This window comes from Passer domesticus, chromosome 14 (genome assembly GCF_036417665.1).
Source record: "Passer domesticus isolate bPasDom1 chromosome 14, bPasDom1.hap1, whole genome shotgun sequence".
Classification (NCBI taxonomy): domain Eukaryota; kingdom Metazoa; phylum Chordata; class Aves; order Passeriformes; family Passeridae; genus Passer; species Passer domesticus.
Genome location: NC_087487.1, coordinates 4199799 through 4225218, shown reverse-complemented (window position 1 = coordinate 4225218; position 25420 = coordinate 4199799). Strand labels below are relative to the sequence as shown.

Below are 25420 nucleotides of genomic sequence, written 5' to 3'. Positions count from 1 at the left end.
TGCTTCATTTAACTCACTGGTCACTGCAGAACTAAAGGGTTAAGTGGAATTCTAGCTTATCTATAAGTGACAAAATTATTGAGCTTATGTAAGATAAGAATACTTGTTTCTGGTTGCCAATCTAAGTGAGTTAACTATGGCAAACTTGAATAATTCAAGTTCTGAATCTCAGTATAAAGTTAGATAAAGTCTACAGCCATTTCATATGGGATACCCATTCATTTTACCATTCAGATTACAGGGGTTTATCCTGAAGAATTGTCCTGTGTTTTTGGAGTAACATCTGTTGCATGATATCATGTAATGGAATGTGGTACAGCCTAATTTAAGTTGATTTGAAACGTTGCCATTGCACTGTAGTAGTGCCTGAGAGGGTGAGAGGTTTTGTGGTGTGTGTGATGGATAGATTGGTTACAAGTAGACAATATTGAGGAAGATGAACTTGCATTTGAACTGCAAAGGATTAAGTAATTTACTCTGAGCTTGGTTTGTTTTACAGTCTTACTTAGACTTCTTTCATCAATTGCCAGCTAATGCGATGGCTGAATTCTACTTATATTAGGAAATCCATCTACAGTTATAAATACAGCTAACAGTACAAAACACCACTACGATAGAATCCCAGTCTTATTTTGAAGTGGGCTTGAAGGAACTGTCTAGCTGTGACATAGCTTGAACTGCATGAGTCTTAGAAGTTTTGCTGTGAGAACTTTCATTTGTTTGGTATTGTTTCTACAAAGATTTGACTGCACATTGCAAGTATGTTCTGATGCATTAATATTTGGATTATCACTTTATATGCTTGCTTATATGATATGTATCTATTCAACTTGTGCAAATGCAATCCAGATAGTTTGCAAAAATGGCAGTACTTAATTAGTCACCACATCTAGACAGAAGTTCAAACAACTCACCTCCATTCTTTTTTGTGGCATTGTAGTGTTAGATAACTGTTGGGTTATCAGTATTGTATTTTCATGAGATAGGAGCAATACCGTTTGTTGAAGTATCCCTACAATCCATAATTTTAACATTATGGTGCTAAAAACACCATTTGAGTTGATTCACAGCTGCCAGTCCTATCTGACCTTTGGAGATTTTGGTAAGCTGCCAAATATGTAGACATCTTGATACTGTTTTTTTTAAATATGAAGAGTTTCTTGCTAAGCAGTGTTTTCCAGATGCTGCCTTTGCACCAGGCCCTAATTAGGTAGGAAGTGTGAATGTCTTTACAGACCACTGTACCAGCTTTCAGAAGTTCTTTTCTCCTCCCTGCTTTTGAATCTTTAATATTTTTGGCAAGTCTGCTTATGCATGTTTCTACAGACAATAGAATGCTGAGGCAAATTGAGAACAGCAAGCAAAATGTTGGGTGTTGTCTTAATAATGCAGTGTTGCTTTCATTTGTTTACTTTTGGATTTTAGTGTTTCACATGGGACAAATGGAGATGGAAGTTGCAGTTTTAGGTAGTCCTGAACAAGGATGCAGGGTTTTGCTTCCAGGGTTCTGCTTTTGACCACATAGGGTTATTAAAATACACAATAAATTGAACTGCAAAAATTTTGGGGCAAAGGAGATGCAAATGATAAAGCAGAGAGTTTTTTCAGAGTAGTTTATCTTATAATTTCCAGAGGCTATGTTAAGTAAAATAATCTTGGGTTTTGCAACTCAGTGGATGAGATTATGATTATGGACATCATGCTGCGTCTTAAGCTCTTTTATACTTGATTTTTATTGTTGTGATTAAAGTCTATTCCTTTTACACAAAGATGCCTTGAAGGTAGCCTGAGCTCCTTAGATGTGTAAGTGCTGATTCACAGCATGTGGTGCAATCCTGGGTCTGATCAGTGTTCAGAGTATTGTGCCTTTTGTCTCTGAGTGCAGGGAAGTTCCACCTTTGGAGTGAGGCTGGTATGCTTGAGTATGAGAAGGTGGTAAGGAGTCCTGTGCTTAGTTTTAAGACCAGACTTTTAACTGTGTACAATGAATTTTGTAGCCTTCTGTTCCTGCTAATGCTGCTGGAAACCCATTTCACAGTAGTCAGAGAACCATTTCTCTGGGTGTGCTATGTGCACACATGCTTATCTTGGAATTGAGTTTGAATTAGCCTGCATACTTGAAGCAATTGTGATAACATTTTGATATTTTCCACTTCCAGTTGCAAGCTGGAATTTCATCCCCAGAGATCCACCCCCTCGATTCTCAAAGCTCCAGCACCTTTTTACTCAAGCATCTTCATAAAGCTAGAAAATGCACTGACTGACTTCACAAGGTGATACAACAGTAAGTCTTGTCTTAAAATATCTTTACAGTATTACTGTGCTGACTTACTTGTAGTCCCTTTACTTGGCAGCTACCAGTTGATTTCCTGCCAAGATGGGCCAGGCTGGCACTTGAAACTGCCTTCCTTTCATTCTCAGTAGGTAGCTCATCTTTCTGTGTTCGGGCAGCAGGAAGAAAGTGTGGTCTGAAGTGAATTGTAAATGAACCTTGTGTCTTTCTCTATGGCAACTTTTGTTGGTTGAGATTTCTTATTTTCCTGAAAAGTGACATATAACCCAGGAACAAGCAGCAGTATCTCAGGCTTCTAAATCACAGCAAATAACAATTGAGTTGATAAAGAATCTACATGGACTGGTAACTTTTTTTGAGTTGAATAGCAATTTACATTTGCCAGCTGTGGTAGATTTGTTGCTCTAATATGTTGAAGAGTTTAGTTTTTTGTTGAAGTATTTGGAGTAGTGGTGTGAGAACCTCTTAAACAATGGCATTTTCTTCAGTTGTGTAATCCTTTTCTTATTACATATTGTTTATTTTCATATAATGATCTCTCTCTATCTTTTTGAGAGTTGATAGCTGTAATGTGGTAAGCAACCCTTTGTCTCAGCAACCTCAAGTCCAGCCTGTCCTGTGGTTTGGTTTCAGTTGTGTTCTGTACTAGCGGGAAAGTTCTGATTTTTCTGGAATGTGAGATTTAAACTTTGTGTATAGTTGACATAAGTATAAGCATAAAACAGTTCCAAAAATTGCTGGCTTGAATTTGTTCAGCTGAGACATTAATTAGGCTTAAAGTAATTTACAGCGAGTACCTTTTACCTTAGTTCAATTTATTTGTGCCAAGTGCTGTGTAGCAGGAAATGGCAAAGTGGCACTTGGCAGACAGAACAGCAGCAGGAAAGACAGATTATCAATGTCTGGCAGAAGTGATGGTGCATGTTTAAGAGAAGACTTGTGATAGGAGGAGGAATCGTCTCAGGAATATGACGGTGGTGTGGGACTGATGGGCATAATCCTTAGACCCAATAAATATGTTTAGATACCATGATAATCAAAATTTAGCAACAGGTCTCTGAATGAATATATGAATAAGTGAAATCAGGAGGTCTAACTTGAATATTTCTGTTTACTGTAGCTTGCAATTTCTGTAATTCTTGTAATTCTTTGTCATTTGTGACTGCAAGGTTTTCTTAGATGATTTTTTGTTGTGGTATAAGGACATATCTGTTGACAAGGACATGTCTAAACTCCCTGGGGAAAAGGTTGAGTGGGAGTTATTGCTGCATAGCCAGCATGCAGGGTCAAACAAAAGGAACCAGTGGTGTCTTCTGGGTCAGAGTATCACTAAAGACACTGGTACAGGGAGGAAGAGATCCATGTCCAGCTTCAGTTGAAAAAAGCAAAGGCTGTGGGAAATGAGATCACTCTGTTGTCATGTTTAAAGTACTCTTTGGAAACATTATGTGCAACAGCTGAGGATGTACAGACCCCAAGCAAGAACCCAAGATATTGTAGTATGTACCAACTTGAGGAATATTTTGGGTTTTTTAATTAAAAAAAAAGGAGACTATGTTTGCAGTTGTGAGTAGGGTCCAGATAAGCCTGGTTCTTTGCTGGGTTGTCTGTTCAGCTGCACTGTGATACCAACGAGACTTAACAGCAGCTGATTAGTGTAGGTGTGTGTACAGAAGACCAGAAGCTGTGAAGAAAGGGTGGTTAACTTTGCCTTGTGAGCTTGGGCAGACCAGACTATGAATTAAGTACAGAACAAATGCAGACATTGAGGAGGGGTTCAGGGCATGTAATGAGTTTTTGCTGAGGCCTTTGTATGTAGTGGACCTGGACATGTAAGGGGTCAGTCCAAATGGATCACAGGTGAGTGAAAATTTATTCTCTCTGCCTAGGCAGAGAATGTATTTTTAGAGTTTTCATGTCAGAGCTTTAGCTGACTCTGTAATACCACTCCCAAGAGAATGGCAGGGCTTTGGGGATGAAGAGATGAGGCAGAAAAACACCTTGATTGTGGTACAAGTGTGTGGTTAAGGTGAGCTGCTTATGCAGCAGTTATGCACTTGGAGGTTGTTGAACACAGATGAAGGAAGCCTGCAAGCAGGAGGAAGGCTGGATGTGGCCTGAGGAATCAAGCACACCAGTACAGGAGCAACTGTAAGGCCAGACCATGAAAGTGGCTCAGTAATGAGTGTGAATATCTGTGTGGGAACAATGTGTTCATGCCTCAATGCTATTATCATTCCTTTTCAGGGATAAATTGCAGTTTGAAGCGTTACAAATGCCATCTGTGTATGAGGGTAAAAATCCTCTAGTACTTTAGGTTGAAAACAAAAAAACCCCACTGTTTTCCATGTGGATCTTAGTATAATCAGCCATTGCCTTAACTTCTCTGGGATAATATTGCCAGCCTACCATTTAAGGCAATGGTTTAGAAATACTTTTTTTTTAATCTCACACCCTTATCACTAAAAGATTTGTGAGCACACAGACCAAAATATATATATATAATTCATAAATTTGCACACATACTACTCAACTATTATTATACACATAACAGCACATACACAAAAATTAGAAGTTAATAAAAGAGAAGAAAATAGTTAGAATATGTTTTAATTTTTAACAAAACCCTTTTTTACTTTAATTAAGGAATAATTTAGTGTGAGCTATGTGATTGAACTTGCGTCTCAAAATTTTTTTTAATGTTGGTTCATCATTTGTATACAGCCATTTTAAGGGCCAATTCTGGGTTCAGTTTAGTTCAGTACTTGGTTTTAATGACTTTCTAAGCCAAATAAGATGCCTCACAAAGACAGATCCAAGTGGAAGAAGTGCATTGTTGGTGATTACTAAAAAATGATACTAACTTTCCACTCCCATACACTAACTATGCTGAAATTCTTCTTGGGATTCATCTGTTAAATTTCCACCTTCCCTTATGTCAATCAGTTCTTCTTGCAGACTAATGGGAAGATGTTTCATTCTTCTCTTTTCCTGAGGCACTTATTTTGGAAGATTTTTAAACAGTGTTGGGGTTTTTAAAAAGACTTTAAAGTTTAAGAAATTATGTACAGCTTTCAGAGTTTTTTATAGGAGGGTTTTTCAGTGGAAACATTTGCAAACATCTATTTTCAAAACAGTCACTGTGAAGTGGAAAGCAGTTACCTTCTTCCTCCCAGTTAAAACAGGCTGTCAGCTTCACCTTGAAGGGACACCTTAGGTGTGTGTTTATCTGAAAATACCTGGTAGCTAGGATAATGCTGACAGCCCCTTGTCAGCACAAAAAGAACAGACAATTTTGAAGAGTTGCCTTTGTAGGAAAAAACACATGGTGTGTCATTAAGTGTGACAACTCTTTTAGGCCCTTTGCCACAAGATAACTAGCAAAACTTACTGTGGGAGTATGAATTTGGTGGTCACTGCCCATCTTGTTACAAGGTATTCTACTGCTTGAAGATCTTATTTTTATAAAATTATATAATCAATGACATCCTGAGCACTTGGTGCAATCCTGCCTCCAGCATTGCTGTGTTAGTTTATCTATGAATGATGCAGTGAAAGAATTTCATGTGTGGTTATGGAGTGCCTGCTTTACCTGGAATAAAAAATAAAAGGATTCCAGTATAAAATACATAAGTGTACACTTGCACAGTTTTCTCATAAAACATTGTTTCTATTAAAGAAATAATTTGCTGTTGAGTTTACTTTAAAATATCGTTCCTGGAGTGGTTCAGAACAGAGAAGTTCCCAGTATCCAGCATATACCCTGAGATGAGGCATGTAAGAAACATCTGTAAGGTCAGCCAACAGTGTAGCACACCTCCCACACTGCATAATTTGTTCTAATTCTTGTTTCCTCAAACCTTCAGCTGTTTTCTGTGAGTCTTCCAGCAGTATTTGCTGACAAAGGAATGCCATATTGTCTTCCATGAATTATTTCAGCCCTTTTTTACTGCAGTAGGAAGACCAAAGGGTCTCCCATGCCATATGCCTTTGTCTCTTCTGCTGTAAAGTAAGAGACCTTAAAGAAGGCTTTTGAAGATTTGCCATTGAGTTCAGGTGGTTGGGGTTTTTTAAGTGAAGTACTATATTAAGTATCACATGATTTGAAGAAATTGTAAAGGTTTGTTCTCACTTCACTGGCAACTTAATTTTTAAATGTCTTGCTGATCACAATGGCTTCATATTATCATTATCTAATATCTCAAAGCAAAATGTTTAGAGTGACTTTCATAATTAATGATGAAAATCCATATTTCAAATAGTTAACATCCTAATTCCAATTTTTTGGAGCCAACTTTTTGTCAAATCTGATTAGATTGTTGTTTTTACCTCATAACTTGTGTGACAAGTAGCTTTTACTGGGAATGGGAAGTCAGCTGTTGCATATGGATTTTGAAGCAAAAAGATGATCTGTCTTGGCATCTGTGTATCTGACACAGTAACACTTCAGAGTCTTCAGGATCAGAGGTGACTTTAGGAAGATTTGCAGCTGTAGAGGGCCCTAAAGGCACTAAACCATTTGTGTATTTCCCTGGTTAGAGTTCTTTGCCTTCATTTGTCTCATGTTACCATCGTTGAAAACAGAGTATTTAGTTACGGGGTCCACATGTGTTGTGACAGCATGCAAATTTCTCTGAGCATGCCTTTGTTAATTGTGGTCTTAGGTTGTGCTAATTAAACTTTTAGAAATAAGCATTCCTGAATAATGGAAGGGGTTTTTTTTTTTTTTGGTGAGTTTTGTTGCTTTTGGTTTTCTTTCCTTCTGGGACTTGTAAGGAGCAATTCTTCTGGTTTGCTTATAGCAGCCAACATAGTGTAGTTCCCATCCTGCCTGAGGCTACAGCAGATAAATTCCAAGTACCTGCAAAACATCTGCTATCAAGCACCAGTGCTGTCTTGGTACCCACCCAAAAAGTGTATCTTTTCATGTACAGCTCATCTTTCTGTAGCTGCCAAGGAGTGAAATACCATTTTTGCCCTGAGGAAGATGCAAAAGCAAGGTGGGATTGCAGATAATTGTGTTTTGGGTAGAAAGAGAAGATAAAGCAGGGAGTTGCTTTTAAAAGTTGTTTACAAGACAGTGAAAAGCAAAGGAAGAAATGTAGAATGAAGACAGAAAATGATACAATAGAAAGAAAAATGAGAAAAGCATTTTCTGCAAACTTTAGTTACAGCTTTGTAAAGACTGAAGATTTTTAGTAGTGTCTATTGACTAATTGTTTGGGTTTTTTTTCCAGACTAATTTGACTTATGCCAAATTTCTTACTTCATGTCTACCTCTCATTATTTTAACCAGAAGTGTATTACTGCTTGTCAAATTCTCTTTGTGTTATAATGACCAGATACAGAAAGCAACCCTGTCATCCCAGAAACAGACCTTACAGAACAGCTGTATTCTATATCAACACTTGTTCTGATGTCTTCAGTAGTTTTGCTATTTCTCTCTGAATTTGAGTTGTCTAAGAGCTGTCTAATTTAGCTTTCTTTTACTTGGCACATTTTTCTTTACATATATTCTGTGAGACCTCACTCTCCCGTGACATGTGATAAGTGAATCAGGGTGCTGGAAACTTGTACAAGTGAAATTTGTCTTCCTTCTGGGTCTCTAGTGTTTAGTAGTAGTTTTGTTTCTTCCTGGCCAGTCTGCAGATGCTTGAAATACTTGTACTTGTTAGGGTTTGCCATTTGAATCTAAGCAATTCATACTTTAGATATCTCCAAGTAGCTTAGAATTAGAAAAGCTTTCTACTGGCAACATTCACGGGATATTCAACTAAGCAATAGGAAAATGCTTCTTTATAGGTAATAAGCTAATGAAAGCCTAGTATTTGTATAATCAGGCTTGCCTGAGGAGTATGGCTGTCTTGTCAGAAGCTTTTGGAATGCTGCCTTTTAAGTGGGTAGGAGACAGTCTTGTGTTTTGGTTGGTGTGAGTGACCATTGGTAGTGAAACAGCTGCACATGGGGTGGAGGAGTTTGGGGCAAGCAAGTCTGGGCTTCTCTCTTGGAGTTGTTGTTTTTAGGGAATGCTGCCATGAAACCAGCTTTTTCTCCACAATGCATCTGATGCAAAAATGAGGTTAAATTGAGCTATTTGCATGGAAAAAAAACCCACATTATAATGCTTGGTGAAAAATGTAAACAGGTGGATCTAGGTCATTGTTAGGCACACTCTGGTTCCATAATGGATGTCTTGGGAACAATGAAATGAAACTCAAGTGGGATGCAGATCTTGGTGCAAGTCCCACAGTCTAGAAGTGCAAGGGGTTGCTAACAAGGAACCTATGTTTGGCAAAAAAGCTCTAGTGATATGTGGAAGGCAGAAATCCTGACTAAGAGCTCACTAGGGAGGGGATTTAGAGAAGACCTTTTGCACTTCCAGCATCTTTTGTTACCTGCTTTGTCAAATAGTACTTTTCTGTCATGCAAAGCTTTAAATGACCTGTTCAGCACACACTGGCCAGTGGCTGATACCTCACTGAGGGGAAATAAAGACTGAGTGTGCTTAAGGTTCTTTAAATAGGTGTTATACTACAATAATACAGTGCTCTATCGTTCCTAGCAGAATGAATAAGGAACTAAAGCCCTCAAAGCAAGTATTTGTTGTAGAAGAGTTTGGTTCTTTGAGCTGGAAGATATAACTTGATGTGTTTAACTGTTCTGAGATTCTGTGGGAAGTCTGCAGGGTGCTGTAACTTAATTTGTTTGTTTATACTGCTGGTTTCTAAATGTCTGTTCTTGGCTTGTTTGCAAAGTCTTGCAATAGTTGTTTCCTGCAACTGAACAAAGGAGCAGTGTTGAGTATTTGAGAGAGTGCTTAGCAGGTAGTCGAGAAAAGGTACTTCCCAGTAACTCAGCTTTGAAATCCTTGAGTTGAAAAAAAGTCTTGTTTTCTCACACATGCTCTGCTTTTCCCATGCATGCTCTGTGGTCTTGCTTTAACGTGTGCTGTTTAATGATTCCAAATACATAGGAACTTAGGTTTAGTCCTACAAAAAGCAGTGTGTGGGCAGGAGGAGGTTTGCCCACTTCCAGATCTCTGAGCTATGTGTTAATGTTGAATAACTTCTCACATGGAACCAGCTGGTTGCATTTTCTGAGCTGTTGTTTCAAATCCTTGTCCTGCTGAGATACCGATGGGACTGTTTTGTTTTTTAAGGTGCTCTTAACAGACATACAAGCTGGAAATGCAAAATTGAGCTAGTAATAGCTTAGGTCTCCATGGTGACCATGGGATCTTGAAAACGAAGGAAATTATATTTGGCTTCCTGGGGCTCTGAGTTACTCCTAGGCCCTATGGATTTAGGCTTACAGTGGCAAAGTGTTTCTTCTGGCAGTATAGAAAAATGTATACAATATAGAACATAAACCCGGTTTGTAATTACAAGAGAGACACTGTGCTAGTGTTCAAGTGAAAAAAAAAACCAATAGGAACCCCTTGAGGAGGTCTACAGAGATGAATTACACTTGACAAATTACTTCAAAAGAATCTTATAAATAGTACTCTGGGCTGCCTCCATAAAGTGTCAAAAGAATGAGCTTTGCTGTATGACAGTTACTACACTTGAAGGCAGTGAGATAGTGAAATTGTGCTTTCTGTTGCATATACTTGATATCTTCTAATCTACTGAGCTCAAATTTTCAGTTATTCACAGAGGCAAAGTCATTGAAGCACTCTTGAAATCTGAGGATGAGGAGGACCAGCTCTGATGGAATGTGTCTGTTAAAATAAGCACGGATATGATGTGTCACATCTGTCTAAATGAGTACCAATACAGCCTGTGGCTTTGGCAGTTGATTACTTGCTATAATTCAACCCTCCCATCAAAATAAATTCACTTATTTAGTGCTGATGGTCAGAAAGAATAAGTATACATTTGTTTTGAAAAGTGGAAATAATTTAAGTTCAAGATGGTTTGTTTGACTTTGCAAGGATAAATAGACCCAGGAGAATGTGGTGTTGACTTTGAGTATTTCAGCATAGTTATTGTGAGTCAGAGACAAGGACCAGTCTTTATGCTTCAGTGACAAAGTGTCTAGACATTGAATTGAAATCTGAACTATTTCTGTAGCTTTCTCTTAGGTAGAATGGAGTAACATACCCAGTATCAATAAATTACTGGCATCCATTTTTTTGTTTCTGCCTTTTCTTTTGGAGAAAAATGGGTTTGATTGTTTAAGGCAAAGTTCTGCTGTCATCTGATGCTTTCCCACAGCATGGAGCCCTCTGTGGGCTCTGTGGCTTTTGGCTGTCAGAGCTGGGCAGCCAGATGGGCTCTGGGTATGCATGATACAGCAGAAGGGCTCAACTTCAGCCACAAACAGTGCAATTTACTGAGAGCCTGGGGGAGGAGTGTTTTTTTACTTGCATTGTGAATGCAGGAAGGCTAAACAATCAGGATTTTACCCTTCTCAGAAGCACTGCAGGCTTGTAATTGCTCTGTCAAAGGTAAAGGCAGAAACCTTGATGGGCAAGGGGAAAGTAACTTTGTGTGTCACAGCAAATGGAGTTCCTGAAATGTCAAATTTGGATTTGAAAATATAATTTGAAATACTGACTTGGAAGTCATATTCTGACCTACAGCTTGAGTTTGAAGCTTTATTAAACTTGCATCCCTCTACCCTTTCTTTCTCATGCCATTCTCTAATAATGTTTCATATTCTCACTGAGCGTGATAGAAATAACATATCTGAATTGCTATATTCTGATGATACTTGAGAAACTCAGGAAATGGATATTGCACACCAGTATTAGTAGTGTGAAAAGTCTTTTCCTGATTTGCAAAAGTATATCTTTTTCAGAGAAAAAAAAAAGACTAATATATTCCAATTGTTGCATTATTAAAAATAAAAGCCAAAAAAATTGGCAACAATCCAGGAAAAGTTGAAAATGCTCCAGTTCCCCAGGGATATATTAATCTTTTTTTACGCAGTGTTGTAACTGACCCCAACTTGCAGTGACATTAATTTAAGTTTATTCCAACTTCCTAAGTATTAATGACACTTGGGCTTGAAGTAAATGGGTTGTAAATAGGTTTTTAGATTGTGGGTTACTCTTAACTTGCACCTTGTTTTGGATTTGATAAATTGTAAGTTTGGCTAAAATTAAAACTAAGATGAACTGTTAAGTGCATGATTTTAAGCTACTTGTTTGTTTCTAATGGCTAAATAGAGCAAGTGGAAAGATCTTGCTCACCAGCTTGCACCTGGAATGTGGGCAGCTCATTTTGGTGAGCTGCAAGTATTATGCATTCTTGAAGTTAAAATAGATCCGATCTCAGTTATGTTCTCTTACTCTCTATCCTAAAACTCAAAAATAAGATTTTTCCATCTTGGTTATTGGATTTGGTTGTTCAATTTGTGCTGCCTCACACTCCTCCATACCCCAGCTTTTTGGGCATTTTTTCTCCCCAAACTACTGCTGTGGGAAGCATTGCTGAATTCCTTACCAGCTGCATATTGGTGTACAGCCTGGGACAGTAAAGGGTCATTCCTTGGAAGGTGTCTGCCTGCACAGCAAACCCTCATTGTTCTACACAGTGCTAGAGTTTGAATCCCTTCTTTCTATTATGTAAAGAGATAATCCTATTTTATTGAAATTAAGACTTTGGAAAAAAAAGCATCCTCTAGCAAGGTTTGGGTTTCAACACTTGGAATGAATACCATAAAAATAATTTCCTGTGTCCAGCTACCACTTGCCCTCTGTAAGAAGCAGTTCTTTGTTTGAAAGCTGTCAGGTTACAGGACAGACACTTGCTTTTCTTTGGTTCCTCCTCAGCTGCTTTTAATAGGGAACATCTTTTTCAGTTGCCTGCTACTAACACTAAAGAGAACCCTTGTTTTTAAGTGTTGGGATATGTTTGGCAAGAAATATCTAATTCCAAATCTTGCAAGAAATGTTTGTTACCAAGTAATGAACTTTACTTCATTCCAGCATCACAAAGCACATCATCATATTGAGCAATTGCCATTAATGCTGTTTCCTTCTCAGATTGTCTGTTCTGTGTGAAAATAGGGGTCTTATTCATGTACTGATGTTTATTGAATCTTGCATAAATACTGCCATCACAGCACATGAAGGGCTGGGATTTAGACATGCAGCAGTTGTTTGCAGAGCAGTGAGGAATCTGCCCTTGCTGTGGGTGTGACACGCAGTGTGTGGTGCTGCACACAGAAAATGCTGGGAAGCTGCATGCTGATCTTAGTGTCTTGTCATCTTTTTCTTAAACACAGTTTTCAAAAGAGTTGGGGTATGTTAACTCTACACAGGAGGATGCTAATTCAACTAGTGTCAAACTTCTGGCCCCTAATCTGGATTCTACTTTTGAGCTATGTTTGAAAGAGAATCTGATCAACAGTTAGTATAATTTCATGTGTATTTTGTGCTGGAATCCCTTTTGGTTGATTTCAAGTAAAGTTACATTGATATTCTGTTAGTTTATGACAGCCTTTCGTCAGGAGTGAATCTTTGGATGCCAACTTTCAAGACCAGAATTCTCATCAGAGTTCTGTATTAGGTACTCTCGTAAATATGATTCCAAAGATTTTCCTGTTTCAGGTGATCAAAGAGAATGCAGAGATCTCTCCTGATTGTTGTGGCTGTGATGAATTTCTGGTCCATCCAACAGTGCAAAAAACTGTTTTACAGTCTCTTGTGTGCAAAAACATCTATAAACAAGCTTCCTGATGGGATTAGCTCTTCTGCTGTTAATCACCCTTCAGTTTTTCCTGAAATCAGTAACTTAAGTGGACTCTAGTACAGTATCTATCTGCTTGATGGAGATGGGGCTGAAAACTTTGGGCAGTATTAACAGAAGACTTGGTTGACTTCCAGTGTTCTTCTCCTGAATTTTCCAAGTTTGAAAGCATTCTTATGTTCATTATTTTAAATTTCAATGAGTTAGAGAGTGTTAGGAGGGATTCTGCCTAATAGTGGGACAGAAGTTTTAATCAACTGTGTTTTGATACTTTAGTTGTGTGAAAGCAAGTAATGATGTATATCAGTTTGCACACTAGCTAGAAACTGGAAATTCCTTTTCAAAGAAATTTTCTGAGGAGTGAAGTTTGTGCTTGATGAAGCAGACTTGCAGCCAAACCAAATTGTCAAATGAACACAACCAATGCAAAATTTAGTCTTTCTTTCAGCTGAAAAGCTGTGGGAAAGCTAGTATTACTTTTCCTTGTTTACTCCTTATTTCAGTGCCAGATACTTCCAAGTTCACTGCATTTGGCATTAAAATAAATGTTCTACACAGAACACTAAATGTTGACTGTTAGTAATTTGTGTTGTAGAAATGGTCAGTGTGTCTTGCTGGCAGATGAAGCCTAAGAATGTTGTGTTTGGAATACTTGTACCTTTCATTTTTTCCCCTTCCCTGCAGAAAAAGTTGCTTTAAGAACTGCCTGTTAAATTGGAAATGACCTTACTTGCCTTCAGTTATAAATAGTAAAAAGGAAGGGGATTCCCCTGCTGTCAAGCCCCATTCATGGCTTTCTATTTTGGTTAAAGCCACGTCTTACAATGAGTGCACTGTGACTTCCAGCCCTCAGCATGCTGCAACAAATGTAGTTGCATTCCAAAAACTATGTGCTTGAGGGCATAAGCAGGTAACATTGCTCTGGTACAAGTCCTTTTTGTTTCTTTTTTAGTTAGTGGAGTTAGAGATGCCACAATATGTATTGAAACAGTGTCTATGTGCTAATTTGTGTGCCTCATGTGTTCCTTTGGGCTCTGTTGAATCACGAGAAGTTATTAATGGTGAAACACTACAGTGCCTGAAATTTGAAGAAAAAAATCTTGTTTATATGAGAGTTTGAAAGGGCAACCCTTTTGCTTTGTTCATTCTGCTTTCTCTTAGAGAGCTGTGGTTCTTGTACTGTTGTGGAAATGGCAAATGTTTTTTTGTTTTGATGTATGTCCTTTAAGACCACATTAAACACAGTTTTAAAAATAAGTTCTATAAAGTGTTAGTGAAGATATACCCTAATTTGATACTACAAGTGCTAACTGTTCTGAACCACTTAGTTATATATATTGTATATCTCACTAGCTGATCAGTTACCTTATTAAAATACATTTTTGGCCAAATGCAGGTTGGTATTGGTGTCCAGTTTACACCTCGCCTTCAAGTCACACTGTTTATATCTTCAGCTCTGCAGTTATGTGAATGTGTTGGGAGGAAGCATTTGATAATTTGGAATATGATAATATGATTGATACTTGATCTTGCAAGTAGTGCCACTGGACAAGAGGATTCCTAATCAAAGGTTTCTGGTGATTTGTATGGAAAAACAGCTCCTGTAAAGCAGTGTAAAAAGCTCTGTATCTCTAAAGTGCATGGCAGGGCATAATTAGTGATGTTCCATTATTTTGTACATCACTCTAATCTGGTTTTGAAGGGAGAATGAAGGCAGGCTTGGCCTCTGACTTCAAGTGCTAGTTAAATTGATTTGACATAAGTAGTAGTTTTATGTCATTTCCCAAAACAAGACAACAAAACTGTGGGCAAAGGCAGAATTAGTTTGAAAAACATCATCTGTTATAGGCTCATGTCAATCCTTTTCCATCCTTTTGCTCATGTCAGACAAACTAAAACCAGATTTGTCTGGTTCAGCTTCTCTATGATTGACACAAGTAGGTTATGAGTGGTGATTGTACTTTCAGTTCTTGAGATTAAGAAACAGCTACAGTTGTGGGTTTTTCAGTGCTCTTCACTACATGAAGGAAGCTGCTCAACCTCATCTGCTTCTCTTTGCAAAGCTATTCTATTGCAGCCAAAGCCATTGTTTACATGTACCATGCATAAATTGAGGATTTTGTCCTGTATGAAAGTGAAGAAGATTGTGGGATGTGTGCTTGTTAATAAGGTATCATTTTCTTGACAGAACTTTAACTCTCCTGAGACAAGGATAGTTTAGATCATCAGATTTGGAAGTATTAACCACCATCAGCTATTTCTTACATTTTTGTTTTTGAAGGAAACAGCAAAACAGCAGAATATTTGTATAAGTATCAGTCTGGGAGGCTGTATGAAATGTAATTAACAAGCTGAACTGCATGGAAATGGTATCAGTTTTATTTACTCCATCTGAGAGGGCTCTAATGGTTTTTGAGTGACCAGCTTATCTCTATTCAGTGCCCTGGCAATGTATTCTTTCCCTGTGTGTGTAACCATTTGAAAGCTGGGTCTGAGTAGTAGTATTTACTCAACACTGCAAGGACTTGGACATGCACAGACTGAAGCATCTTTTAATTCAACCCAGATGTGACAGAAGAAGAGTCTGAGTTCTGCTCTGTTTACAGTGTGCTGCTAGTATTTAAGTGCAGATTCACTACAAGTTCTTACTGATTCCTGATCTGCAATGGGCACTACATACACAGGAGAAGGCATCTCTGAGTATTCATTGTGGAATTTTGTAGCATAACACTACATTCTGTATCTCAAAAATACAGAGATCATAGTTTCCCAGTTTGAGAACAGCTAGTCTTGTAAAAATTCCCCAAGAGTGAAGCAAGTGCACCCAGTGCTATAACAGTGCTGGCTGTGTTGTGTTCTCCCAAGTTCCCATCCAGTGGATTGCTGAAGTCCAACAGTTGCAGTGCTGAGATCTCAGAATTCAACCTGGCATTTGATGTTTGAGGTGCTTTTTCACTAATATTCCTGACAGGTCAGCAATTCTTAAATAAAGTGAGGTTGCTGGTGGCAACAGACACAGGATCATTCTAGTAAGAACTTTGGGTAAGGTAGATAGCTAACAACAGATTACAGTGTAGGTTTGTTTTGAATCCCCAGTTATTTCTGGCATGGCTTCAGTTTTCTTCAATAAGATTAGCATTGTCCTTATCTGTAAACTCTTGAGATGAAATGATTTAAAATAACTTCTACGTGTTTATGAAATACTTCTTTCTACTCAGCTTAAAACTGAAGGAAAGCTTTTGATTCACTTTATTTTCTTTCAATCAAAGGGCAAAAAGCTAATATTTTCTATTCAGTTTTGTACATTGCCCTCAGTAGGTGTAGAATAGTGGATTGAAGGGCAGGAGGGCAGGTGCTCATGCTGGGAGTATCTGGTGTCTTTTGGAACGTGTCTTTACTGCCTGGAAGAGCAGCAGTGCTGCAGTGAATGGCAGTGACAGCTGCTGTAGTTTCAAGACCAACAAATGACTTCATTTCCTAGATGATTTTTTTTTTTTATTTTATGAAAAGTTAAGCACTTGTAAATTAATGCTAACGACATATTGTAGTGGCATGTTCATTACTGAGGTTGGGAGTAATGAAACCAGTCAGGACTAAAGGGTGGGCTGTGTATCTGCATGCATATGTAGGGTTGCTTTTGTGTTTGCATCACTGGATAACACTATCAGCAGCTTCTAAGTCCTGTTTAAAACATTGTAATTCTTTTAACTTTGTGAGCGTGTTGAAAGTTTCAAGGGCAAGTATTAAAGTAAGAATCATTTGTTAGACTTGCATAATGTGAATTTTAGTCATTTGAAAGGGAGATGAGGTCCATGAAGAAGCACTTTAGTTGTAGAAGATACATTTCTTCCCAAGTTAACATTTTAGAATCAATGTTTAACACTCATGAAGACTAAAAACCCCTTTTGGATTGCAATATTTGCTCTACTGGCTCTAGTGTAATTTCTTTGCTTCGTTTGCTGTATGAAGTTTAGCCTAAATATGTCAATGCTGAATTGATGAGTTGCATGAGAATGAAATACAGGATTTTTAGAAATCTGTAAAACTTGGCATTTCTTAAAGGTACTCTGTTATGATTTGGCAAAAATATTGTAGTTTTTGACAGCCTCAGACTTTGGTCTTCAGGTTCATGGATGTCAGTGAGGACAAATGACATTTAAAGAGAAGCTGAATTCAGAAACAGTCACTGCTTGAAGCTTTGCTGATTTGCTGTAGTGTTTTATCACAGATATCTTGAAAATGAAGATACCTTGTCTACAAGTAAGTGTTGGGTGATAGAAATAGTGACACTGCAAATATTAAAATTATCTATGAGAAGTTTCTTTCTTCTCCACACATCTCTAATATGGACTTTGTTGGAAGCATTGATCAAACGCTGTAGGTTTGCTATAGCTCATGTGTGTTTGGACAGCAGTTGCTGCTGTCAGGTCATTCCAGCCCAGTTCTGCAATTTGAGCTGCCCTAGTTTGTTATTAACTTTACTCTGAAGGACTGAAATGTGGTTGCTTTGCTGCTACGAGTCAAGTTATTCAAGTTTTTCTGTTATTTGGCTTGATGTGTCTGTCATTTTGAAAAGCAGTGTCATAACATGCTGTTTCTTTCACAAACCTCTTAGCTTGGGTAAAGTATTGGAAGTGTTTTTCTCCCCACTACAGTGCTGTGATATGCGTTAACATCTAAGTCTTGCTTGCTGCTAGACTGTCCTGTAGACCTGTTCCATTATTCAGAGATCCCAGACTGGCAGGAAGGAGCCAGTAAATACAATGGTATGGGGGAATATTTTACTGGCATTTAATGTCTACACACCTCAAAGCCAGATAGCACCAGTCAGAGTGATACTGGCTGTGCTTTAATGAACCTGGCAAAACAAGTGGCTAGTGCCAGCATTTATTTTATTCTTAGCCTTAGCTGATCAGTAATCAGAGTTTAGGCACTGCTGTCTTAGAACTGTATTTTACATCTGCATCCCTTAAAATATTAAATTAAAAAGAAAGAGCAGAAAATATTTTCTTTTAGGGTCTTACCGTCTTAGGGAAAGTATTTGACTGCATAACCTATAAAATTGTATCAACAGGAGGAGGAACACTATAAAGTATTCAAAATAACTGTGTGATCAGATTTAATTTGACAGTCTGGAGTTTGCCATGAGGAACTTTTGTCTTTGACAGGACATCATGTGTGTGTGTTGTTCCACCTCATCTCAGCGTTCTTGGTATGTGAGTTATTCACAGGAGTTATTTGTATACTGGTACATAGTAAATACATAGGAAGATTTGTGTTGTAGTACATTTTGTTACAGTTGCTTAGTTTGGAAACAAGTCGTGTCATCTGAGCAGCATTCTTTCTAAATGCCCAGGGAGTGTCTTGTTAGGTGGCATTTCTGACGGAGTCTGGTATTTCTGCCTTGATGTCTGAGCTGGCTTCAGGAACTGAAGCACTGTGGCTGTAGCAGCTGACTTGATTTCCCCACTGATCTCATAGTTAGTAGTTCTTTTGCCTTTTTCTTTTCTGGTTCCCCTCTTGGCCACCTCTGTAGCTGGAGCTTTAGCAGGTATGCTGAAAGGCCTCTCTGGTTTAGGCACATGCAAACTGTGTCATCACCAGGGTGTGTTTCCTGTGATGAACAGCTGAATGTATCACTCCATCTCTTATTTCAGACCACTGAGGCTGGGTCCCTACTCAGCTGCCTCAGGGGACTACTTGAGTGCCTTTGCTGCTTTGTGCTTTGTTTTGTTGTTGTAAAGTTGTGGATGAAACTAGGAATATCATGTTTGAACAACTTCGCTGGAAGAAATGGTATTATGGAATGAAAAATGAAGAGAATGGTTTCTGAAATAATTGTTCTACCAAAAACAATGAAAGACAGTTTGGGGGTTTTTTGAGCAATTCATTAGGTTCTCCTTGCTGGGAGTGCCATAATAAACACTGCATAGGATTCCAAACATCTGTCACGGTGCAATAGTGGGTTCTAGAGAAATACCTGAACTGAAAAAAACCTGGTTTTTGTTGTCAGGATATCATACTGTCATAGTTCAGAAATGGGAAATGCTAGAATATTTTTTTATCATTGCCTCAATTTACTATGAGAGGAGGCAGAAACATGAAAATCCTTCAGTCAAAACGTGATTCAAATGTGATGGGAAATTGCACATCTCCCTTTGAGAGAATCGATTGATGTCTTCATCTGTTATCTTGCTCTGAAAACTAAGGTTTCCTCATCATGTGACAAGTGTTTTGACTTTTTAATTTTTGTTCTTTTTTTTTCTCTTTTAATGAAGATTGGCGTGGTAGTTTTCTCAGTATTTTGTTTGAGGCCATTTTTGGGCACAAGAACATTCAAGTGTAAATAAAACTAATTTTCTTCTCCCACTGCCATTCCTGTCTCTACTGGCATAGAGTCAATACAGTTGATTCTTAGTATTAGTTACATGTAATTGTCTGAATACTGACTTGATTTTGAAGTACAAACACTCAGACTTACTGGAATTTTCAGCCCTGAAGGTTGTTTCAGCTGCTCTGGTACTTGGGGCTGCTACTATGTATACATCAATGGTCACAACTATTGCCAGGAAGCTTTGCCTCTTCTGTTCCAGATTTGAAAACAACTAAGAGAAAAAAAGTATCATTTACTTTCTTTCCTTATCTCACTCTGTATATATGTAGAGTAACTCTTAAAAGCTTCAAGGTTAATTTATTTCAAAGCTTAATCACATGCTAGCTTTTGATAAATGGCCTTTCCTACAGAGGGGGGAACTTTGAGCCTGAGAGACCCAAATGAAGCCAATCTCCACTGCATTGTCAGTCCAACAATAAAGTTACTGTTCAGGCAGAGCTTCCCAGCTTGGCTTTTTGGCTTGTGAGGGCTGATCTTAGGGCAGCACTGAAGCTGCAGCCGAAGCATTCTTTGTTATGGTCAGGGCTCGTGCTGTGTCACCAACCCCACGGTGTTGCCCAAGTGTCCTTGACTTGTGTTCAGATTGAGTTCCAGGAAATTTGCCAATATGTTGTTGTTCAGCTTCTTCAAAAACCTACTACAGCCTCAGGTTATGTTTTTGTGTCCTGCTGCCAGGCGTGGTTTGCTGCAGATAGGGTTGGTGGCTGGATGTTAACAACTGCAAAATGTGCAACTTTTGGTTTAGTGTTTTTGTGCTGATGGGGTCCACAGTTCAGAGATTATTCTAAAGGGTCTTTTTGTAAGAAAGAACTGCTCACAAAATAATGTAATCTAAGTTGCAGAGCCAGTGTAAGTAGCCTAATAAAGAAAACTCCTATACTGTGAGTTTTAGAAAGTTGTGTCAGTTCATATTTGAAGAAATGTAAAGCTTGTAAGAAATTGGTGCTGGCTGTAAAGCTAAAGGGGTGTTCCAGGGCATCTTTCCCTACTGCCTTTTCTAGCAGTAGGGAAAGACCCCTTGGAATAGGCCTTGAAATATTTGTCCTGGATTTAAGACTAAGGTGTTATTATTGTTTTAGTATTTTAAAAGTCACAGGAGGGCCTTTTGTACCTGTCCACATTTTAGCAGAATTCTTCTTCCTGTTACTCTGATATTCCAGAGTTGTCTGCTTCTCTGCTTTTTGTCCTTTAGATTATTTGTGTTGTTCTCAAAGAAAAACAGTCCAATTTGTATGACTTTGAAGATGATACTGAACTTAAGTGATACTTGGTAATCAGGCATATTTTATCAGTCAACTCTATTATATCTGGAGAGTTTTCTGATGTTTGCTGAGATCTGGCTTCTAGAGAAAGCCTGTTTCCTGAGAGGTGGGAAAGAGAGAGAGAATTCCAGTTTAAATGTTCTGTTCTACCACATATTTTGTTCTTTGTATAGGCTTTCCATACTTCAAATTAATAGATGAGCAGTTCTAGCCAGTTAATTTCAGGATGTGTCAGAAGTTGTTATCTTCATGCATAAATGATGAGAAGTTAAATATCTTTTGAAAATGTATAAAGAAATATTGAACTTAAAATATCTGCTTTGACCAAGTTAACTAAATGGGTGAGATACATTTAATAATGAAGGGGAGACAGAAGGAAAGCTTAAACATTTTAGGAGCAGTAACATAATAGAACCCAGAAGTCTGAGGAGCTACCAAGTATGCTGGGACTGTACCAAATAATGATACATAGAGTAGAGTGAAAAATCTGGTTTTATATTGTCAGTACTTTTATTATCATTACAACATAGTTATTTTCCTGGAATTTGAGGAATATAGGAATTAGAAATGCAGCTAACAGAAGGAAACTTTGAACAGCTCTCGCTGTTCGGGTGGTCATTGACTGATATTTGAAATAGTTGAAAAGAATTACTCACACACATCTATGATTTGTAGAGGCTTTTCATCAGGGTCCTTTAAAGGACTTATTTAGATAAGAGATGGGAACAGAGTTAAAGTTGTACTTTCTTGAGTTGAAGTGCTCAACATTATAGAAAAAAAAACTTCTGCCTGAAATTATGTAATAGAAAGAACATATTAGTGGAGTATAATACTTGAGACTTTAAAGATTTTCAAGAAATGGGAGTGCCTTATGCATATTCCCTTTCAGCTTACAGAACAAACTTTGCCATGTGTGAAAGAGCTCTGGGGCAGGAGCTGTTTAGCCCCCTTTGTCAGCAGCTTTGATTGCTGCCCCAGAACTGGGTTCTCAGCCTTCTGCAAGGTCAGAGATGTGTTGTTTTGTGTGTGAGGCAGCAGCTCAAAAGAGCAAAAGCTGTGAAAACTTGCTATGCAGCTTAGGATTTTTTCCATATTTCTGCAACTCTTCTTTGATGGGTGGGAACTTTATAAACAGCTGCCATGATCAGCTCATTAAAAAGTCTTGGGAAACTTTTAGAAAACTCAAAACTTAGAATAGACTCTGCATCATAACCATGGATATATTTGGTCATGAAAAAAATACTTTCTCTGCCTGGGTGAACAAGTTAATATATACTTTTATAAGGTTCCTGTAAGAAAGTTCAGTGTAAATTGAATAGATTGCTTTTGTTTACTTGGAATCTTAATTTTGTTTTGCAGTTGGGATTTACAAATGCTACCAACTCAAAAATCCAGTATGCAGTTTATTAAGGTATTATGCAAAACAAAGCAAGCTTCCTGTTTAGCAATTCTGTGTGCTGATGCTGTGTGATGAGTTTTTTATTGGAGTTCTTTTGCTTTCACTAAATGATTAGATATCTCTCATTTTGAAGTGGATTATAAAATACCAGACTGAATTTTAATTGCATATCTAGACCTAAGAGGGGCTAGTTCCAGAAGGTGCTTTCATCACAGAGATGTTCACTGGCATCTGTTTGTCTTTCTTCTGTAATACTCTTGCCAGAATAGCTGGAACTAAATACCTTCCACCCTGCTTTTGCTTGGGCTCTGAAGAGATCTGTTCTAGGTGACAAGAACAGTAAAAGAGAAGTGTTTGTTTACTAGGGAAGATTAAAAAGGTGACACAGTGATGATGCTTGGAGTGTGGGACCAAAAAAATCTGTGGAGGACGGGGCCACAAAGCCTGTTGAATTACAGGTTGGAGAGAAACAAACTGAAGTAAACTGAGTTCCTCTGGAAAATATCCTTCAATACAGAGCCCAGTGAAGAGCTTGCTCTGACTGTCTTGTGGCCACATTTCCTTGCTCCATGTGCCCTGTGCCCTATCTTCAGTGTTCCATAGCATGGCTGTTAGCACACATCTCCATCCATGGGCTGAGGTGAAGGCATCTCAAAACTTCAGCAAGAAACCAGTGAGTGAAATTGTATATGGATTCCATGGGAAATGGCACTACAGGCTGGGGTACTCTTGGACATTTAGGTGTTTTTTCTGTGAAGTAAAGTGCTTCAAATTATGCTGCTGTTGTCCTCAAGTGGGTCAAGTGATTTGAAGTTCACATGAGTGGTGTCAGGAGGGTAACACGTGCTCATTTAGAAGGTGGTCAGGAGAGCAAATAGAAAAAGAAATCAAATATGCATTAGTGCTGTGGAAAATCAATACATACAATTTCTGACAAAGGAATTTTGCATTTTTCACTGACTGTAGCACTTTTCCCAGTGTTTCTATGACTTGAGCTTTGATGATACACTTGGGTTACTTTCAGGATATCTAATGTGGTGATATGCAATCTATGAAGTTAAAACTGTAAAGGTCTCTTGATCTAAAGGTCCAACACTGCTGCTTGGCTGACAGTGGTTGAGCTGAACGAGGAAAAGTAGGAAGAATAATTGTCTGCAGCTTTTCTTCCTTATTAGAAGCACTGAGGGATCAAATTCAGTCTTCACCAGATAGAAAACTCAGCAAGATTTACATTTACTCAGTTTACATTCAGTGAGAGACGGCCCCTTGGTTTTTAACTGTTCACTTTGACTCTTTCAAACCATCTGGGGATTTTACTCAGCCTCTCTCTTCCTCCAGGGAATGTGGTTAAAAGAAAGGTGTCTGCAAACTTGTCAGTACAGATTTGTCACTGTCAAGTTATATCTGAATCTTGATCTCATTATTGTGAGCTTCTGTTTAGTTTAACAGGAGTTCAGCCATCCTTCCATTTATGCAGGGGGAAAAAGAAAATGAAAACAAACCCTGCATTTTCATTGCAGTTGTTGCTCTACTGTAAACTTTTTAAACTGCTTAAGTCCATACTGGGATCATCTTTAACCAAGAATTTTGTTTGAGGTAAATTAACTGGAAGGAGAGATGCTGGGGTGTCTCAGTCTTTATTTGATGCTTTAATTCTTCTAATGCTGCAGCTGCCTTTGCAACCTCTTTTTCTACAAACCCCTGTTGTGGTTCTGGCTATTGTCTTCAGTGTGCACTATTGCTTCCATTTAGCACACTTAACTTCTTCATCACCTGCATGCTGTCAGCTTTCTCTTTTTTGCAGCCTGAATTTCCTGACTTGGCTTTTTGCCTGCTGCAGAAGGCAGAAGGCTCCTTAGGGAACAACGTCAGAAAGGTCAAGCTTTTTTAATAAGACAGTACTGTCATTTTTTGTTACTTTAAGTAATTTTTTTTTCTCTTTCCCATTTTCAAATGTTGTAAATTATTTTCTAAAATTACCCAGTGTAATTTTTCTGTTGTTGCTTAGAGTTGGTAGTAATTAAAGGTGCCATGCATGTGGTTGAGGTCAGTTTTTTGGTTAGGAATTAAACAGTTAGGATCTGCTTAATACTCCTAACATTCATTTAGGTACAAGTGAGAGGCTGTATTTCTTTCCATTGCATCCAAGTGGAGTTGCTTCAACTGAAAATCTGAGCTCTGAGCATGGGTCAGCAAATGGGTGACTTTTCCCTAATACTGAAGGACAGGGGCTCTGGTGATAGGGCAGCAAAAGCTGTAGTTCTGCAGGGGATTGACTTGCACAAGGCAGTTCTGGAGAGCCACAAAAGGTGATTTCCCAGGTGTTCAGCCTCCTGCAGTTGTGTGTCTCAAGCTTCTTATCATCAAATGTGAATGCCACAGACAGTTTTTTCATAAGCACTGCATGGAAGGAGGAATTGCTGCCAAGCCCTTCTCTTTATCTTCCCCCTCAGCCTCTGTTTTCTACCCTCTGGTCTTCAGGTTGCGCAGTTATTGCTGATCCTTTTAAAGGCTGTATATTTGCTTTGGAAAGGGCACTGTTACTCCTCTCCATATCCAGAGAATGGAGGCAGCTGGAGCAATCCCAAGCTATCAAGCACCTGTGCAAGGCTGTGGAAGATTTCATATCTTTATGTACAAAAGAATATACAAAAGAAATGCTCAGTTCTGGTCCTCTTCCGTTTGTGGTTTGTGTGGTTGGTTGCCCTTTCAAGGGTAAAGAGCTTGGAAACCACAGGACTTAGCTTTTATCTGGGCCTTATTGAGGGTGTGGTGGCCCTATTTATGGCTCAGCCTGGTGGAGAAAGGGTCTTCTCCACTAAAAGGGAGAGAATTAATCTTCCCACCTTGAACTGGGGAATTAGTGCAGGCACCTTTGAAGGCTAAAAAGTGAGGCAAACAAGGTGTCCAAGTTCTCCCTTGTAATGCCTGATTTTATATCTCTGTAAGGCTTAACCTAGTCCACAGAAACTTTCCATCAGGACTTTCATGTTTACTGCTAACAGTTCTCTTGAGCACGTGCATTGCCTTTTAGATTTAAATAGTGTAATCTGAGCTGAGAGCAGTATATCAGCACTAAATATATCCTTACAGCAGAGCCCAGAAGTCCAGCATTTGGAATCTAGTTTTTGAAAATAAGAAGGACTTGGGTATTTTTATAACAATATCATGTAAATAGTTATTTTTTATGTGGTAGTGTATTTTAATTTTATTTGTACATTCTCCTGAGATGCTATTAGGGGTATAGGAGCTGGTATGATGAAATTAATGTGAAGCAAATCAATTTAGGCTAAATGGTAGTGTTTTGTTTGTGGGGACTATGGATTTGCTTAAGTAACAAAGTGTCAGAGTGTAAGTTGTAGTCTCTCATGATTG

At 38.4% G+C, this 25420-nt stretch overlaps 1 protein-coding gene across 8 annotated transcripts in view; it reads left to right on the top strand.

Annotated features, from left to right (window-relative positions):
* Positions 1 to 25420, top strand: part of TLN2 (talin 2) — a 142182-nt gene that overhangs the window by 2572 nt on the left and 114190 nt on the right. For 5 of the 8 annotated variants that reach the window (XM_064389382.1, XM_064389388.1, XM_064389383.1 and 2 more), the window contains exon 2: positions 2160 to 2284. The exons of 2 other annotated variants lie outside the window; for them this stretch is intronic. The gene's annotated coding sequence lies outside the window, so the exon portion shown is untranslated. The remainder of the gene's footprint in view (positions 1 to 2159; positions 2285 to 25420) is intronic. One more of the 8 variants, XM_064389385.1, reaches the window with a different exon arrangement.